The sequence below is a fragment of the Mustela lutreola genome, chromosome 4 (assembly GCF_030435805.1).
Source record: "Mustela lutreola isolate mMusLut2 chromosome 4, mMusLut2.pri, whole genome shotgun sequence".
NCBI lineage: Eukaryota > Metazoa > Chordata > Mammalia > Carnivora > Mustelidae > Mustela > Mustela lutreola.
The window spans coordinates 201234775-201252837 of record NC_081293.1 but is presented as its reverse complement, the minus strand read 5'-3'; the positions used below and the strand labels follow the sequence as shown (position 1 = coordinate 201252837).

The 18063-nt window shown below is 55.8% G+C and overlaps 1 protein-coding gene across 4 annotated transcripts in view; it reads right to left on the bottom strand.

Annotated features, from left to right (window-relative positions):
* DNAJB6 (DnaJ heat shock protein family (Hsp40) member B6) overlaps positions 1–17144 on the bottom strand; it is a 62237-nt gene extending 45093 nt beyond the window's left edge. For 3 of the 4 annotated variants that reach the window (XM_059172399.1, XM_059172400.1, XM_059172402.1), the window contains exon 1: positions 16992–17144. The gene's annotated coding sequence lies outside the window, so the exon portion shown is untranslated. The remainder of the gene's footprint in view (positions 1–16991) is intronic. The other variant, XM_059172401.1, reaches the window with a different exon arrangement.
* Positions 17145–18063: the final 919 nt, after the last annotated feature.

Below are 18063 nucleotides of genomic sequence, written 5' to 3'. Positions count from 1 at the left end.
AACAAAAAACATCAAAATATGTACTCTTCTCAAAGAGATTCCCAGAATATTTTATTTATTTGAGAGAGTCATGAGAGGGGAAAGCAGACTCCCTGCTCAGCAGAGAACCTGATGCAGAACTCAATCCCGGGACTCAAGGATCACAACCTGAGCCAAAGGCAGTCCTTTAACCAACTGGGCCCCCCAGACCCCCCGGAATTTTTTTAAATTACAAATTAGGAAGAGAAAACTATATGGTGACTATTTTCTTGGAATTCCTGAGACTTAACACCAAATCCAATTAGCTGTGACAGACAGGTAAGAAAGGGAATGCTGGTGGGGAGGAAGACATCCCCCTGCCCCGCGGTCCTTCCAGCGGGACTCAGAGCCACGTCCACATCGACAGGAGAAAACACACTGTAATAGGCATGAACAGAAAATCCTGACGACAGAAAGGCAGCGGGAAGCTTCGAGGAGCTCAGGAGAGGGGAGGGTCTGAGGACAGGAAGTGGAAGAAGACCATCAGCGAGGACAGAGGGGAGTCGCGGAAACAAGGCTGCCCCGGACGGCGCTCTTCCTGGAGCAGGCTCTCCTTCCCAGCCTAAGCGGAGGCAGCTGAGGGGGACACAGAGGACCCTTCCCCCATGTGCTGGGTTTTGGTTGCTTCTAATCTGCTATAATCTTTATGCAGAAGTGGCCCGTCCTGGGGCAGCCATGAGCTCCCACAGTATGGAAAGGATGACGCACCCACGAGAAAATGGTGGTTCACAATACGGTTTGGCAGTTCTGTTTGCGTACATACAACACACGATACTAACAATACTACAGTATTTGCTTGCAATGCAATCAGTTAACAATAGAGAAGTGAGCACCCAATCTTAAAAGGCTTCCTCGCTGGTCAGCCAGTGACAGCAGCCAAGTTCAGTCTCAAAATTACTAGCCACCGAAGAGGTCACCAATTCTCGTGACACAGAAGCCTAGCAAGTTTTATCAACAGGAAAACCTCAGCACTACCCACAACACAGCAAGGGCAGCCAGAAACAGCAGAAAAGTCAGCATCCTGGCACGCTACTTCAAAGGGCTGATAATTAACTACGCCAGATGATGGCCCTCGTGAGTGCCAGCCGCTGCGGCACGCATCTGTGGGGTGTCTCGGGGGCGCCCGGCGGTGACCGGACACATCAGGCCATGATCACCAGTGTGGAACAAAGGGGAACTCTCAGGACTAGGCTCTCACTGCGAAGCAGCCGAACCATCCCCTGAGCAATGTGCATCCCAGGCCACTAAGACGTCCTTGGTACCACTTCCCAGGCTGGCATTCCAGCCCCAGCGCTTTCTCTTTATTTGCGAGGCTGTGCCTACCTCTGTACAGATGAGGATGGTAGTGTGGCAAGACCCTCGAGGCAGTCGTGCAGAAGTGGGTGGAAAGGTGGCTTTGACGCCAGGTGGTAAATGTCTAGTTACCTGACCATCTGCAACAGCCCCGAGGGCGTGGGGGGAGGACAAGCACCATCAATTAACAGAGCCTGGGGAGCAAACACCGCCTGAATGATGGCTACTGGTCAGTCTTTCTAGAAGGCTGCCACGTGAAGGAAATGCAAATGAACTGGAAAAGCCCAGTCATCTGGGATTACCTCCCACCCCACCAGCACAAGTCAGCACAAGGCCGAGGCTCTCCGTTCCCACAGGCCTTCCGGGGCTCCTGCACCCATCCCTGTCTAACTCCCCCCAGCACCAGTACCACCACCTCACAAAGGTCAAGAGGAAAACCCTGTGCAGTTTGACTCCCCAAAGCGCTCAGCACATGGGGCCTTTCCCGTCCCCTGCCCCGGCCCCGAGTCTGCTCTCCCAACGAGACCTGCGAGCACAGGGTCGGGAAGCCAGGGCTCCGAACCCTCTTCTGAAGCCACACTTGTGTGTGCTCATCCACTCCCATTACGCAAGCCGTACCACCTGTTCCGCAGTGACTCCCAAATTTAAGCTCCAGTTCTAGGTCTCTCTTGGGCACTTCAGACGTGAGCAGACAGATGACCGCTTGCCACAGCTGCCTGGCCGTGTGACAGCCCTCCCGAAGAGAACAGGACCAACTTTCACCAGCCGCTCCCTACCGCACTCACCATCTTTCTCTAGCAAATTCTGCTTCTGCTTCCAGGCTTCTACCTGGGAACTTCCACCCTCACCGACACTGCTACCGACCCCCAACACACATGGGAACCCACCGTTCCCGCGGCTGCGTCTGCCAGGGATCTCAAACCCCACGACCCTCACCCCTCCCAGCGCATCACACCCTCCTCCCTCACAGTCACGGCCGGGGCAGCTACAAAGGCCGTCCTAGCAGATACGACCCGGAGCGCACAGCGGACCCACGGGCAACAAAGGACACGGTCAGCTCCGCTGGGGATCCCACGGTGTGAGACCAAGGCCAGCCCTGGGCAGGAACAGTCGAGATGGGCTCAGGACATGCCCCCTAGCACTCCGGGAAAGTTACAGGCCTGGCCCAAAACCCACCAGAGCAGAACCAGAACGGCTCGGGGTGACCCAGAACAAACAGCAGCTGAGCGCCACCCGCGGCGCTCGGGACGGGCCCGTTCGGCCGACGCGGGGCCCGTTCGCGGTCCGCACCGCCGCAGCGCGGCTGACCCCGGTCTGCGGGACCCGCGGCGGCCACACGGACGACCGCGGGAAGCGGGGCGAGGCGGGCGGCAGAGGCCCGCACTGGGCCGGGACGGAAATCCACTGAGTCTGAAGCTCAAAAAAAGCCGGAAGAGCAAGTGCGGTCGGCCCGGGCGGCCGCGAGCTCCCACACGCAGCGCAGCCCCGGCCCGACGGCCCCGACGGCCCCGCAGAGCCGCGGCGCACGCGGAGAGAGGCCGGAAGCCGACGGCCGCTCCGAGAAGAACCGGGCCGCGGCGGCAGCAGGTACCCGCGGAGGAAAAGGACCTTCCCAGTAACCGTGTCGCTCCGCCTCGCCGAGGTCCCGCTGCAGGAGCCTCCGCTCCGCCCGCCCTTCCCCCACGCGACCCGACCCGGCTCCAGGGGGCGGGACGGGACGGGGCGGGGCGGCCGCTGGGGTCCTCACTCGGCCCGGGGTCCGCGGCACGGCCCCGCCGGGGTCTCCCGCGCACGGGCGTCCCCCGGTGTCCCGGGGCTTCATCCCCAGCAGGTCTTCGCGCGGCCGCCGCGGCGTCCGTTCCCAGGCGGCGCGGCCCAAGAGCACCGCGGGGTCCCCGCCCGGAGCAGCCCCGCGACGCGACGCAGCGACCACGCTCCCGCCTCGAGTCACCGACGGACGCCGAGCTCCGCGCCGCGCGGCTCCAGGGGCGCTGCCGCCTCCCTCGCCGCCCCACGCACGCGCCCCACGCACGCGCCCCGCAGCCCGGCCGCGCCAGCCAGGACGCCGCGACCCCCACGGTGCCGTCAGCCGCCGCCACGCGACCCCGAGCGAACGCGACCCCGAGCGAACGCGACCCCGAGCGAACGCGACCCCGAGCGAACGCGACCCCGAGCGAACGCGCACGCCGGCCTCGGGAACCGGCTCCGGGCCCAGCAGCCAGTCACGGGCCGCGAACGAGGACCCCAAGAGCGTGGGGCGCACGGCCGAGGCAGGCGCGGAAGCACCGCCACCTGCTGCAGCCCGGGAAGCAGGCTCCCCCGCGCACACCCGCACCCGCAGCCCCATGCGCACCCGCAGGTCCGCGCCGACGGGAGGGAGACGCGCACCGACCGCACCGCCAGCGCCCGCGGGCCGCGAGAAGCAAGGAGCGCGGCGCCTGGGGGCTCCGTCAGCCCCGCGTGGGCTCCGGCTGGGCTCATGGCCCCAGCGTCCCGGGGTCCCGGGGTCCCGGCCCGCGAAGCGCTCCCTGATCGGCGGGGAGCCACTCCTCCGTCCGCGGCTGCCCGCTCGTGCCCGCTCGTGCCCCATGGACTCTTCAAAGCGGAGAGAGGGACAGAAAGAGAACCTACTCGCGGGGCAGGACGGCGGCACCGAACCTGTCTGGGAGGCTGCGGGACACACAAGCCAAGGGCCATCCTAGACCCGTCCCGCCGCGAGCTGGACCAGCTGCACGGAGGACAACCACCTGGGACCTTGTCCACCTGGGACCGAGACCGCGGCAGGGCAGCGCCGCGCGAGAGGGCGAGCAGCCTCCGGCGAGCAGGGAGCCCGAGGCGGGGCTCCACCGCGGGACTCGGGGACCACGAGCTGGGCTGCAGGCGGACGCTGCACCGACGGCGCCCCCAGACGCCCGCTTTCCGCAGCTGTCAAACGGGAAAGGTCAAACTAGAAAGGCGGTGCTGGAGGCTCGGGAAGGTCCCTCGGCGGCTCCGCGCTCGGACTTGGACTCGGGAAGCGAACCCACGGCGCTCCTCGGGGCCGGAGGCTGTGGCGGCGACTGGATCTGAACTCGCACGGCCGCTAGGAGACAGGGAGCGCCTTCTCTGGAACAGGCCATGACTAAACTGAACGTTAAACCACTAGTACAAACACGGTATCATGTGGATGAAAAAGTTTATTTTAATCCTGTTTTCAGCAGAAACTGGGGCACCTCGGTGGCTCAGTCATTAAGCATCTGCCCTCAGCTCAGGTCGTGGTCTCGGAGTCCTGGGATCCAGCCCCACATCAGGCTCCCCTGCTCGGAGGAAATCCTGTTTCTCCCTCACCCTCCCCTGCCTACTTGTGTTCTATCAGTCTGTCAAATAAATAAATGAAATCTTAAAAAAAAAAAAAAAAAGAAGAAGAAGAAGAAGAAAAGAAAAACTACCAATTCGGGGTGCCTGGGTGGCTCAGTGGGTTGGAGCCTCTGCCTCCGGTTCAGGTTCAGATCGAGCTCCGCGTTGGGCTCTCTGCTCAGTGGAGAGCCTGCTTTCCACTCTCTCTCTCTCTCTCTCTGCCTGCCTGTCTACTTGTGATCTCTGTCAGATAAAAATTTTAAAAAAACAAAAAAGAATACTACCCAATTCCAGAACAACTTTAAGTAAACTGCTGCTCAACGAGATGTGCAGATAAAATGCCCGTTTTATATAGACTCTTTCCTTAGCACAGATAAACTAATTAGAATCTTTAATCCAATTTTCCTAAAGCCATCAAATACATCCATTTATTCTCAAGAAAAACACACCACGTGGGGGGACAATACTTACCACCTCCTCGGATCAGCCACCCATCCTCACTCCTCAGCGACACCCGCGAGGGAATCTGAGGGGCTGTGATCACCTAGGAGGAGCAACACACAAGCCAGAGTCCTACATTCCCCATCAGGTCTCCCAGGGCCAACTGCCGTTACAGGGGCAGCCAATACCAGAAAAATCGGAGCACTCAGGGGAGCTGAGACATCCCCCCACGTGCTGTCTCTTCTCAGGTGTCCCCAGGGCACCTTCCCCTCTGCGCAGACACTGCCAGGAGACCAGGGCTTCTCTCCCTGCATCCAAGTGCCAAAAAGGAAGCAGGAATTATGTCAGAGAGCCGACCACATAAACCACGTAAACTAAAAGCACAGGTGCCCACAGGCCTCAGACAGGGGGAAACCGCACCTGGCACACATGTGAACCCACACTGCCTCACTGCGTGAACGGGTCCCAACAGGCGGCCATGAACCCTGAAGTCATTACAGTGAAGGAGAATGGAAAAGCTCAGTCCCCTGGCCCCACAGCCACAAAAGGCTACTGACCTCCTCTCTGGAAAGCAGAGAACAGAGCTTGCAAGGCATGGGGAGAGTCTAAAACACCCCAAGAGCCATCAGTTCAAGGTTAAAGGGACGAGAGCTCTCTCACTACATCATCTTTTCTAGCAGATATTCTACAACTTCTCTCACTTCCCACTAACAGGACCTAAAACTGTATTTTAAGGAAGCAACAGAAAACCAACACTTTCTCTTCTTTCAGTTAAGAACAAATGCTGTTGGGGCATCTGCCTGGCTCTGTCAAAAGAGCATGTGACACTTACCTCGGGGTTCTGAGTTCGAGCCCCTTGTTGGGCAGAGACTACTTAAATGAATAAACACTTAAAAAAAAAAAAAAAAAGACACAAACAAATGCTTCTTAGGGCAACCAGTTTATTAATCCATGAAATTTCTAACAAAATGTACTTGGCCAAGGGAAAAAAATTAACTCCATCTGTCTGATAAACCCACTAACCAAATCCCCATTAACTAAAAGAACTACACCTCCTCCAATAAACTCAGTAACCCACCACGTCAGGACTTTCAGAAAGCATGTCACATAAGTCATCGTCCCTGAACACAAGTGAGTACCATGTCTCGCCCTCTGTGCTCTTTTAAGCTTTTACTTACCTGACAGTATGTGCACCAGGGGGAGCAATAGACACCCCCAGAGTGTGAATCCTAACAGGGGACTAGACTCCAGGACCCTGGGATCATGGTCTGAGCTGAAGACTGACACTTAACCCACTGAGCCCCCCAGGCGCCCCTGTGTGTGCGTGCCGGCGCTGGCACTCTTCGTGCTGTCTCTCAAATAAACAAATAAGTCTTTAAATAAATAAGAGAAATACCAAAGCATTCGGTTCTTCTCCAGGTCTGCACTCAGGGGAAACTGTTTTACAAGAGCCCAATCTTCCTGGGGGCAGGGAAAAACCAACCCCAGTCCCCTCCAGCCCCAACCAGCCCACCCGAGGGAGGAGAACGGGAGCACACCGGAGACGTAGACCACAGGGTGGAAACCTTCCCCTCTCCCAACCTGGCCTCCACATCACTGAAGGCCTGTGGGCAGTAGCTGCTTTTGGTTGGTCCATCACATCCACCTTGAAAAAAAAAAAAACATTACAAGGCACACTAGAAGGCAAGACAGAGTCTGACAAGCCTCGGCAAGCATCGGGACAAGGCAGAAACAGCGGAAATGCTGCACTCACCAAACCAAGAACTTGGTAAAAGTAGAATTAATATGCCAAGAGCTTAACTGCAAAACGTAGACACCGTGCTAGAACAGGTGAGTAATGCAAGCGGAGGTGAAAATTCTAGGAGTCAGAAAGAAATGCCTGGGACCAAAAGCCCCAGCAGAAACGCAGAATGCCTTTGATGAGCTTATTCATGAACTGGGCATGGCAGAGGAATCCCGAAGAACCATGAAAGCTCCCAACAGGACAAGGGGAAAAGCAGACTGCGGATGGCACGCCAACAAGCTGCAGGACAGGAGGCAGGACCAGGCAGGAGTTAGGAGAGGAAAGAGTGCTCAAAAGCATCAGTCAGCTCTGAAGCCATGAATAACTGAGAATCGCGTATCAGGCACGAAACCGCACATCAAGAGGTTCAGGGAACACCCTGTGGGATAAACACTGAAAAACCTATGCCTCAGCATTATCATGCTCCAACTTCAGAAAATCAAAGACAAAAAAAATCTTCGGGGCGCATGGGCGGCTCGGTGAGTTAAGCCTCTGCCTTAGACTCGGGTCATGGTATCAGGGTCCTGGGACTGAGCCCTGCATCAGGCTCTCTGCTCGACGGGAAGCCTGCTTTCCACCCCCCTCCCCACTTCTCTGCCTGCCTCTCTCTGCCTGCTTACGATCTCTGTCCAATAAATAGATAAAATCTTTAAAAACAAAAAAAAAGGAGCCAAGGGGAAAAAACACCTTACCTTTAAGGAAACTTAAGTAAGAACTGCAACCATGCAAGAAAGAAAGAAATGAAATATTTTTACAGGGAAGGGGAGGGTACCAACCAACTTCCAACCTGCAGCCTTCAAAATTATCCTTCAAAAGTGAATTAAAGACTTTCTCTGGCCAATTAAGAATTGAGGGAATTTGTCGCCAGTAGATCTGCCTTGCAAGAAATACTAAAAGTCCTTCAAAGACCAGAAGAATAGGACAAAAACTAGATCACCATAAGGAGCATCAGAGAAAGGTTAAATGGATAGAAAATAAACTCTCCCTTATTCTTAAGTCATCCAAAAGAGAACGGTTCCAATTACCAGCAACAATGTACTCCTGTGCAGGCCTGAGTTCAGGCGAAGGGGACATGAACAGGACTCCACTGGGCAGGAGGAAGAATGAGGAGGGGCTGTCCTCGGGCACCTGCACTCCCATGCAGCATGTGTCACCTGATTACTCCCTGTGGACTGGAGGGCAACCAGTAAAGAAGGTAAAAAGGAAAGAAAATGGAATCACATAAAAAGTTCAATTAAACTACAAAAAGCAGGGAGGCCTGTGTGGCTCAGTCAGTTAAGCGGCTGCCTCCGGCTCGGGTCATGATCCCAGCGTCCTGGGATCGAGTCCCACATCGGGCTCCTTCCTCGGTGGGGAGCCTGCTTCCCCCTCTGCCTCTGCCTGCTCTCGAGTGCGCACTCTCCCTCTCTGAGAAATAAATAAAAATAAAATACTTAAAAAAAAAAAAAAAAACTACGGGGCGCCTGGGTGGCTCTCAGTGGGTTAAGCCGCGGCCTTCGGCTCAGGTCATGATCTCAGGGTCCTGGGATCGAGTCCCGCATCGGGCTCTCTGCTCAGCAAGGAGCCTGCTTCCCTCTCTCTCTGCCTGCCTCTGCCTACTTGTGATCTCTCTCTGTCAAATAAATAAATAAAATCTTAAAAAAAAAAAACTACAAAAAGCAGAAAACATGTGGAAGACAAAAGCAGCAAAAAATCACGAAGGCAGGAAAAAAAAATCACTAACATTAACAATTTGTCAGATGTTAATGCAACTGACAAGAACCTTTTTCAGACTCTCTGGAGGCCTCACTACCTACCTGCCCGAGGGTCAATTCTCCTGCCAACATCAGAAACACACTAAACTATTTTTCCCCAATCAACCACACAACACTGCAGGTGACCTGAGTGCACCTGCTGCCTACAAGGCTAAACCCAGGCAGTGAAAGTCATTTAGATTAGCATCTAATTAAACTTTTCATACTAGCAGCCAAAGTTTAATTCAGCAAGTAAAAAATACATGGGAATGGGGCGCCTGGGTGGCTCAGTGGGTTAAGCCTCTGCCTTCGGCTCAGGTCACTATCTCAGAGTCCTGGGATGGAGCCCCGCATTGGGCTCTCTGCTCTGTGGGGAGCCTGCTTCCTCTCTCTGCCTGCCTCTCTGCCTACTTGTGATCTCTGTGAAATAAATAAAATCTTTAAAAAAAAAAATACATGGGAAGCATGAAAACGCACGAAGACAATGTGACTTGATGAAGGGTCAGCTGCACAGCAGACGTTAATGCAACTGACAAGAACCTTGTATAAAACTGCAACACACAGATGTCTAAAACCAACATGCACACCGCAAACATACAGTGTTATATGCCAATTTTATCTCAAAAAAGTAAAAGTATTTCAGGATTCAATCACCAGAATCAGAAAACACACAAACACGAGAACAAACCCATGCGAAACAGAGGTCAGAGAGCAGAGTCCGCCGTCCACGGCAGGCAGCCGGTAGGCTGGCACACTCAGCCCATGCTGGCAAGCGCTTGGCGGCTCAGATGCGGGCAGGGCAGTTTCCCTGGTTCCCCGAAGACGGTCCCCTGGGGCGGCAGGCACTAGGACAAGTGACCACCCAGACACAGCCGACACAGGAGTCCACCCTGTGGCAAGCACTAGCACAGACACCAGAAGGGCAGGACTGAAACCTGAGGTCCTGAACTGGTCCCTGTCCAGGGTGCAGCAGGGCACACCACAGTGCTGGTGCCCCGGGAGCCCAAATCAGACCCAGGCCCTCCTCGCATGGGCCTCCCTCCGCGCCCCCAGTGTCGCATACGATCTCACAAGGTGCTTGCAGGACTTTCTGCGACAAAAACGTGGAAGATGCTGCCCGTCTGCCTTCCACCGAGGCGGCACCACTGTACGTACATCCAGCCGGGCTCAGCAGCCTGCGTTCTCCCAGCCTCCGAAGCAGCGCTGGCCTGAATGAACCCCGTCCCCGCTGGACTCTGCACCCACCAAGAGAAGGAGCGCCCGACGTGCTCCCACGAACCACTGGTCTGCGTCCCTTGTCCGTTGCCCACCTAAGTGCGGGACTTTGTGACTTTTTTTTTAACCAAATCACGCAAAGGGCACTAGAAGCCGAGCTTTAACTATTCGTCAGCTGGCACTGCCCACTGCTAGGGCTGCACACAAGCGGCCGATGGATCCAGAGTGCTCCTACCCACGGAAGACCCAGCCCAACTCAGACCGCAGGGGTCCGGGGAAGCACAGGGCAGGCCTTGAACCGGCAGCACGGGGCCTCCAGTGCGCGGAGCCCGGGCAAAGAGAAACCCACAAAGCCAGTCTGCCGCGGAGAGTCACCCAGCGCACTCAGGGAAGGAGTAAAGCTTCTCTAACTGAGGACTCCTAGGCCCGAGCAAAAGGTTGCCGCCTCACCTAATATGGGGTCAGCCTGTGAATCTGTGTTGTGAACGAGCACATCAGGTGACCAACACACACTCTTGTAGAATACAAACCCAAGGCTGCCAGTCTACTTATCAGAATGAATTCTAACCCAACTAGCGCAATATGAAAGCGCTCCTGTACACCCAGGATAGGCCGCTGTCCTGCACCTCATCTCATCTTCTCGAGGAGTTGCCTGCACCCACTACACTGTGCCCAAAACACCATGGCTAGCTTCTCCCTACGAAGATGAACTCCTACTTCATTCAGACTGCGTTTCAACAGTCCTGTCAACGCAGAGATGAATCCCGTGGTCTAAAGCTTTGGCTCATGCGAGGAGGTGGCTGCTGGAGTGAAGCGATTAGTCCTTACAACACACCGGCCGCCCACCCAGTGTGAATGCCTTCTCCTTCCCCGACAACCCTTGGATTAAGAGTCTCTTCTGTCTAACTCCTAAGGGATTAACCCTGTCCATTAAGATTCTCCATTTCTCGGGACACCTTGGGGGCTCAGGGGTTTCAAGCCTCTGCCTTTGGCTCAGGTCATGATCTCAGGGTCCTGGGATTGAGCCCTGCAGCAGGCTCTCTGCTCGGTGGGGAGCCTGCTTCCCTCTCTCTCTCTGCCTACTTGTGATCTCTCTGTCAAATAAATATATAAAATCTTTAAAAATTAAAAAAAAAAAAAAATTTAAGGTTCTCGATTTCTCCAAATAGATGTTACAATTATAGAAAATAACCTGGGGTATAAACACAATACCGAAGATACTCCCTCAGAGTGAAGGCTGGTAATTCAAGCATCATTTCCCTCCCGCTGCTTGCTACTTTAACCCATGTACCATGACCTGGATACCAAAACACCAAGCTCGGATTCCCAAAGCAAAGTCAGCTACCATCTCCTACAATTACTCTACAAGCAAATTAGGCCATTATGATTTACATTTATAAATTTTATTAATAGAGAATTTTTGTTGGTAGAATTCTGGGTGAAGTAACTCTGGTCTTTTTTTCTAAGTATCTGAGACATTCCCTTTGCAATCAAGACAAATAAGTGTGGGGCGCCTGGGTGGCTCTGCCTTCGGCTCGGGTCATGATCCCAAGGGTCCTGGGATCGAGCCCCGCATCGGGCTCTTTGTTCGGTGGGGAGCCTTCTTCCTCCTCTCTCTCTCTGCCTACTTGTGATCTCTGTCAAATAAAACAAATAAAATCTTAAAAAAAAAAAAAAAAAGAGAGAGAGAGAGAGAGAGAAATAAGTGCATAGACTTACCACCCAAACTACCTTTACTAATTTCTATTCCTGTGTAACACTGAAAAAGTACCAGAAAGGCACTCTAGGGGCTCCCAAACCTCTTGGTTACCTTCAAAAACTCACCTTATTCACTTTAAAACTTCCTCTGACCAACCTAACCATCTCATTTTTCTCTAAATACATGGATAATCTCTAATACAGACCCTTGAATCAAATACTCCTCTCCAGCTGCCAGCAGCAGTCTGCAAAAAAAGAAAAGCCCCAGCCACAAAGGGAACAGACGCTCCTGCCCCAAAATAAAGATCTAAGTTAAATGTAACAAAATATCCGCACCGCTAAACTAGTACAAATTTACTACCCCTCCACCAAATACCTGCCCCGACCCCTGCCCCAGAAACAGGCTGCGGACAGAAATTATCTCTACCGGGAGAGGCAAAGATGAGGGCGCGGTGAGAAGGCTGGTCTCAGGGAACACATGGGACCGGACCCGCTCCTAACAGTCCCTTCACCGAGAGCACCTTATGGGATTCAGGAGGCCCAGCTTGGCTTCTGAGTGCTCTCACCCTTGGAACTTCTCTATCAGCTCTGACTATAAATACATCAGTGTGACCTGATGAGCTACGTGAGGTGCTGCAGGACGAGTTAGCTCTCCAAAGCCACGTTCTCTGCACAGCTGAGTTGGCCCCCTTCCGCTACGCAGCCTTGCTTTTACGGTTTCTGAAGGCGAAGGAAGCCTAGGAATCGACATGGGCCCGGCGGGACGGCTGCAAGTACATCATCCTTCGACATCCACAGACCGTCCCGGAGTCGAGGGCCAGTGCGGTACAGGACTTAGACACCTCCACGCTCTGAGGTGTTACTCTACAGCCCAAAGGTTGGCCACCCACCCAGCAAAACCTTAGTGGACAGAAATGACGCTCTTTCCACAAGACCTTTCTCATAGACCTCTCTACCTAACACCTAACAAACCTCGCTCTGCTTGCAAAAGAAAAAAAACACAGAAACCTCCTTTGTTCTGCGCGATCTGTGAAGACGGAACGTCGGGAAAGGGAGGAGAAAAGCCTCCTCCTCGCACAATGCCTTCTCTTCTCCCCACCCGGACTGCCGCTCCGGGAGCGGACGTCACCTTAACAGAATTCCAGCGAAAGGTCATATAACCATTGAACACATTCCCAATCTTTAGCCTAAAAATCCAGCAAATCAATATACTCGTTACTTCTATTAACTCAGAAAAGGGATAACTGTAAAGAAAACTTTATTTTTAAGATTTTATTTTTAACTCATCTCTACACCCAACATGGAGTTTGAACTTACACCAACCCAAGATCAAGAGTCACACAGTCCAAAAACATAATAACAATAATTCACATGCCACCAACTAAGCCACCTAGGTGCCCCAAGAAACCATTTTGTTAAGTGTTTAATTCTTCTGTAGCATCAGCTAATTTAGTGGAATGCCGTTTGCTTGATGGAAATGAAAGCACCCAGGACATTTAACGAGAAATCAGTACATCTGGGGGCATCTGGGTGGCTCAGTCAGTTAAGCATCTGCCTTCGGGGTCCTGAAATGGAGCCCGACATTGGGCTCCCTGCTCAGAGTCTGCATCTCCCTCGCCCTCTGCTGCTTCCCCAGCTTGTATTTTCTTTAAATCTTTAAAAAGGGAGGGAAGGAGGAAGAGAGAGAGAGAGAGAAGAAACTAAAGTAGATCGGGAGAAGTTACCTATGTATCATTTCATTACCTGAGAATTCTCATGGGGGGGCCGGGGACAGACACACAGAAGGGAACCGTCAACCTTCCCACAAACCATCTACTTACATAGTTGTTACCCAATATGCCTCAAGTGCCTCAAGGATTCCTGAAACAAACAAGGAAGCTACTTCCCCTGAACTCAAGATCTGAGACCAATGATTGCCAAACCAGTAATTATCGACTATCAGACACTTACAGGCACGACTAACTTCCTTTCATTAAAATAAAATAGATAATACGGCAAGTACCCAGTCCTGGTTTGTGAATTCAAAGTGGGTATTCCGAAGGTCTGGATTCCATTATTAATCACAGAAGGGTCATGAGGACAAAAAACAACCAGGAAGGTTCCAATCCAAACAAGGTTTTCTCAGCACGGTGCGTCCGGGGCGACGCCTCAGGCACACAGGGAGCACTGCAGTGAGGATTCCAGGCCCTCCCAGAGAACACACATAGTAGTAGGTAGGTCCTGGAATCCTGCGTTGGTGAAAAGGAGAACGAGAATTTTCAAGGGCACAAATCCCACACCACCCTTCCAAATACAACTGATCCTTGCGACTGAACTGAAGAATCCTAAAATAACTGAAGTATTTTTATAAACAAATACACACAAAAAGAGAAACCCCACCAACTCACAACCAACTCACAACCCACGCAGTTCTACTGCCTCAGAGCACTCCCGGCAGCTATGTTTCTTAGGATGGTCGAAACTCCCCACAAATGTTAAGAAAGGATCAAAGTTTTCAGAGAAAACCCAGCTATGCCCAAATAAGGAATAGCTTTTGAAATAAAGAATTAGAGGTGTAGATAAAATACTCTCCTCCCCACTTTGACATATAATGCAACCCTGGGGAACTTAACTGCCTTTATAATTATTTCAAGATTTTCAGTCCTCTCTACGTCCACCAGAGCTTCCACTTACACCCCGAAACCAAGAGTCGCACGCCGCAAACAGAGCCAGCCAGGAGCTCCTACCTTTGTATTTTTTTGCCAGAAATTAATTTTCCCCACCTTAAAAGTGAAGTATTTAAATAAACAGTACAAAGAATAGTAAGTATCTTCTAAACTTACTTTCTTAGGCAGGATATCAAAACAAAAAGGGTGAACAGTGATTCTGCATGCTACCATTAAAGGTCAAAATTTGGAAAAAAACCTGTAGTTGATATATAATAAAAGCATCAAAGTTCTCCAAGCCGAGTTACCCATTAACTCATTTCCTTTAATTAGGTTTTAGATAGTCTTTCCAGGGCACCTGGCTGACTCAGTTGGTACAATATGTGACGCATATCTTGGCGCTGGGAGTTCAAGCCCGCGCTGGTGGTAGAGATTACAGCCACGTGCCCTTCCACTTCTGTTACTCCTGTCACTATGCTTATCTTCAACCTTGCTGTTCTTCTCATCTACCTCCTCAATTTATTTTTTTATTTTTAAGATTTTATTTATTTATTGAACAGAGAGACCACAAGCAGGCAGAGAGGCAGGCCGAGAGAGGGGGAAGCAGGCTCCCCGCTGAGCAGAGAGCCCGATGCGGGGCTCGATCCCAGCACCCTGAGATCATGACCTGAGCTGAAGGCAGAGGCTTAACCCACTGAGCCACCCAGGCGCCACCCTGAATTTATTTTTTTGAAGACTTTATGTGTTTGTTTATGTGACGGACAGAGATCACAAGGAGGCAGAGAGGCAGGCAGAGAGAGGGGGAAGCCGGCTCCCCGCCTCCTGAATTTCAAGTTCTCACAAATCCTATCAAAGAGAAAGGACAGCATTTGTAAGTTCTCTGCCACTGTCCCCATCCTAGTTCCCCAATAAACCTGCAATTACGCCCATTTCACCACTGGGGGGTGTCCTGGGCAAAAAAAAAAAAGCAACCCAGATTTCCAACACAGACCACCCCCTACCCTAAATCAGACTCGTTTCCAGGATTTCAACAAAAAAAAGTTTTTATCTATTCCGTTCAAAGATCACCTTACCCAGAGAGGCCGCCTCCACTCACTTGGTCCTCACCAAGAGACCTCAGAAAAAGGCGTGTCATCAGCCTTACCCGGGAGCGAGCGGCTGACCTTCAATGGGCGGACCCACCGGTGGAAGGTACAGGCGCACCACCGAGGTGACAGTCAGCATTACACAGCAACCCTGAAACGCTGCACTTAAAATAACTCCCTGAGGGTGAGGGCACCGGGGGGCTCAGTCGGTTAAGCATCTGCCTTGTGCTCAGGTCGTGAACCCGCGGTCCTGGGACGGAGTGCCCGGTCTGCGCAGGGGTCTGCTTCTGCTCCTCTCCGGCGCGCGCTCAGTCGGGAAAACCTTTAACCGAGGACTCCCTGAGCTTTAGAACTGAAAAGTGCGCAGACCCCGCCACCGCGAAGCTGGATCTGGCGTGTGCGGGTCGCGCGGTCCGGGACCTGGAACAACCGCGTTTACGGCCGCGCCCACACCAGGGAAACACCAGGGAAACCGGGGCCACTGGAATTCTTCCACCGACGAAAGCTCGGCAGAGACACTGCGGCCCGCACGGAGCTGCGAGCCGCGTGGCCCCCGCCCGCGACCCGGCCTGCAGCGCGCTCGGCGCGAGTCCCCACCCGCGCTCCAGAGCCGTCGGTCCCGCCGCCAGGGACACCCTCAGACCACCCGTGTCGAACCAAGAAAGTAAAATCCAAAACACCGACGACCTCGTGTCAGGGACGCTCCGACGCCCCACCGGACCGGACCGCCTCCCACAGCAACAGGTCGAGTCCGTGCCGGCCGCCCCCGGGCCGACTCGCGCCCGCACCGGACCGGCAGGACCGCGACGTTCCGCGGCTCCCCGGAGCGCGCCGAGCCCGGAGCGGCAAGTCCGGCGGCGTTTCCAGAGACCGCGGCCGGGGCGGCCCGGGAGGGGCGCACAGACACCGACCGCTTCGCCCAATTCGCGGAAGCGACGACGAGCCCGAAAGCCGACGGCCAGAAGCCCGGACCGCGGTCCCCGCCCGTCGTCGGACCCGACGCCCCCCCCGCCCCGAGCCCCGTCTTCCAGGACGCCGGCCGGGGCAGGGCGCGGAGGAGCGCGGCGCCGGGCCCTCGCGGGGTGACCTTGCCGCGCGGCCGGACCCCGGGCTCGCGCGAGCAGGCGACAGCCACGACGCGCTCGGGGACCTTCGGGGCCCACACGCGGCCCCTTCCCTTACTCGGGCAGCAGCTGCGGGAGCCCAGCGCACCGCGGCGCCCTCCGGCCGCAGCGAACTTCCGAGGAGCCCCGAAGTTCCGGGCGCGCGGCTCGGCGGCTCCGGGGCCGCTTCCCCGCCGGCTCCGGGCTCCGGGCCCGTCCACGCGGGACTCGCGGGCACAAACAGGGGCTCGCGCCGCACGGCCCCGCCGCCGCCGAGCCCGGGCCCAACCGCCGGCTGGGGCCGGCCAGGGGCGAAGGCCGCCCCCGACTCGCGGGACCCGGACCCCAGCCCGCCCCGGGCCCCCCTGCGCCCGGCCAGACCGCCGGGCCCGCCGTCCACCCCCGACCCCCGACGTCCGCCCGCGGCCGCAGCCCGCGCCCCGCGCCCGACGCCCACCCCGGCCCGACCCCGGGACCCCGGCCCCGCCCCGCGGCTCCGGCCCCCCGCGGACCCCCCCGCCAGACGGCCCAGCCCCGAACCCCGACCCCACAGCAGGCCGCAGGTCCCGACCCCCGGCCCAACCTCCTCCCCGGCCCCACACCGGCCCGGCGCCCGACCCCCGCCCGCGGGCGACCCTCACCGAGGACAGGGAGCCGGCGGCGAGCAGGAGGCGCGGCGGGGCGGCGGCCCGGGTCCCCTCGGCTCCGGCACAGCAGCGCGGGCGGCGGTGGCGGCGGCGGCACCTCGCGCTTTCCTTTCTCTCCTTTCTCCGACAACAAACAGGAAGTGCGTCACGCGGCGGCGGCGCGGCGACGAGCACTTCCGCCCGGCTCTGACGCCGCGCATGCGCCCCGCCCCGCCCGCCTTCCCGAAGCTTCGCGGAGGCCGGACTGGGGGTGGGGGTGGGGCCGCAGGGGAGGAGCTCCCGCGAGTGTTGCTCGGCGTCCGCGGATGCGCGCGGCGAGGGCGGGCGAGGAGGCCGGGCCCGCGGCCGTCGGCCTCCCCTGGTGTCCGGCCCGCCGCGGCCGCCCGGGACAGGCCTCTCTGACGCGGGCTAGCGTGGGCGGTCACGTTTAAGGACCTGCAGGCCCAGTGTCGGCCTGAGCCGCAGCGGCCCCTTTGTACGCGGGCGCGTCGGTGCAGAGGGGCCGTCGGGCGCGAGCGTGTCTCCCGCAGGGGCCGGGAGAGACTGACCGCGTCTCCGGGGAGCGAGACCCGCTGCCGGCTGGGCCTCTCCCGCACCCGCCCGGAACCGACCCCCCACCCCACCCCACCCCACCCCACCCCACCCCTGCCTGCTGTCCTCTTCTCCTCCCTTCCTGGAACCGACCCCCCACCCCCACCCCCACCCCAGCCCCCCTCCTGGAGCTGACTCCCCCCCCACCCCAGCCTCCTCTGGCTTCCGCTCCAGGACGGTGTTCAAGGCGGGGTCTTACACCGTTTCGGGGGCTCGTCGGTTTTCCCGGATGTCCCCTAGGTATGCACGCGGTGCACACATGGTTAGGCTTCTGTTTGCTCGCCTCCTCTTACTTGGTTTTAGGTCAGTTTAATTAGTAGAGGGGCAACTTCCCCCCACCCCCCCCCAACTGATCTAAGCCCTTGAGAGCCTTTAGTAGAAGATAACTTTCAACGCTCTTTATTTATAACATCTGATTAATAAGCTTCACTCTAGGCCCTGGGAAGGCTTAAGTAGCCCTGCCTCTAGTTTGTCC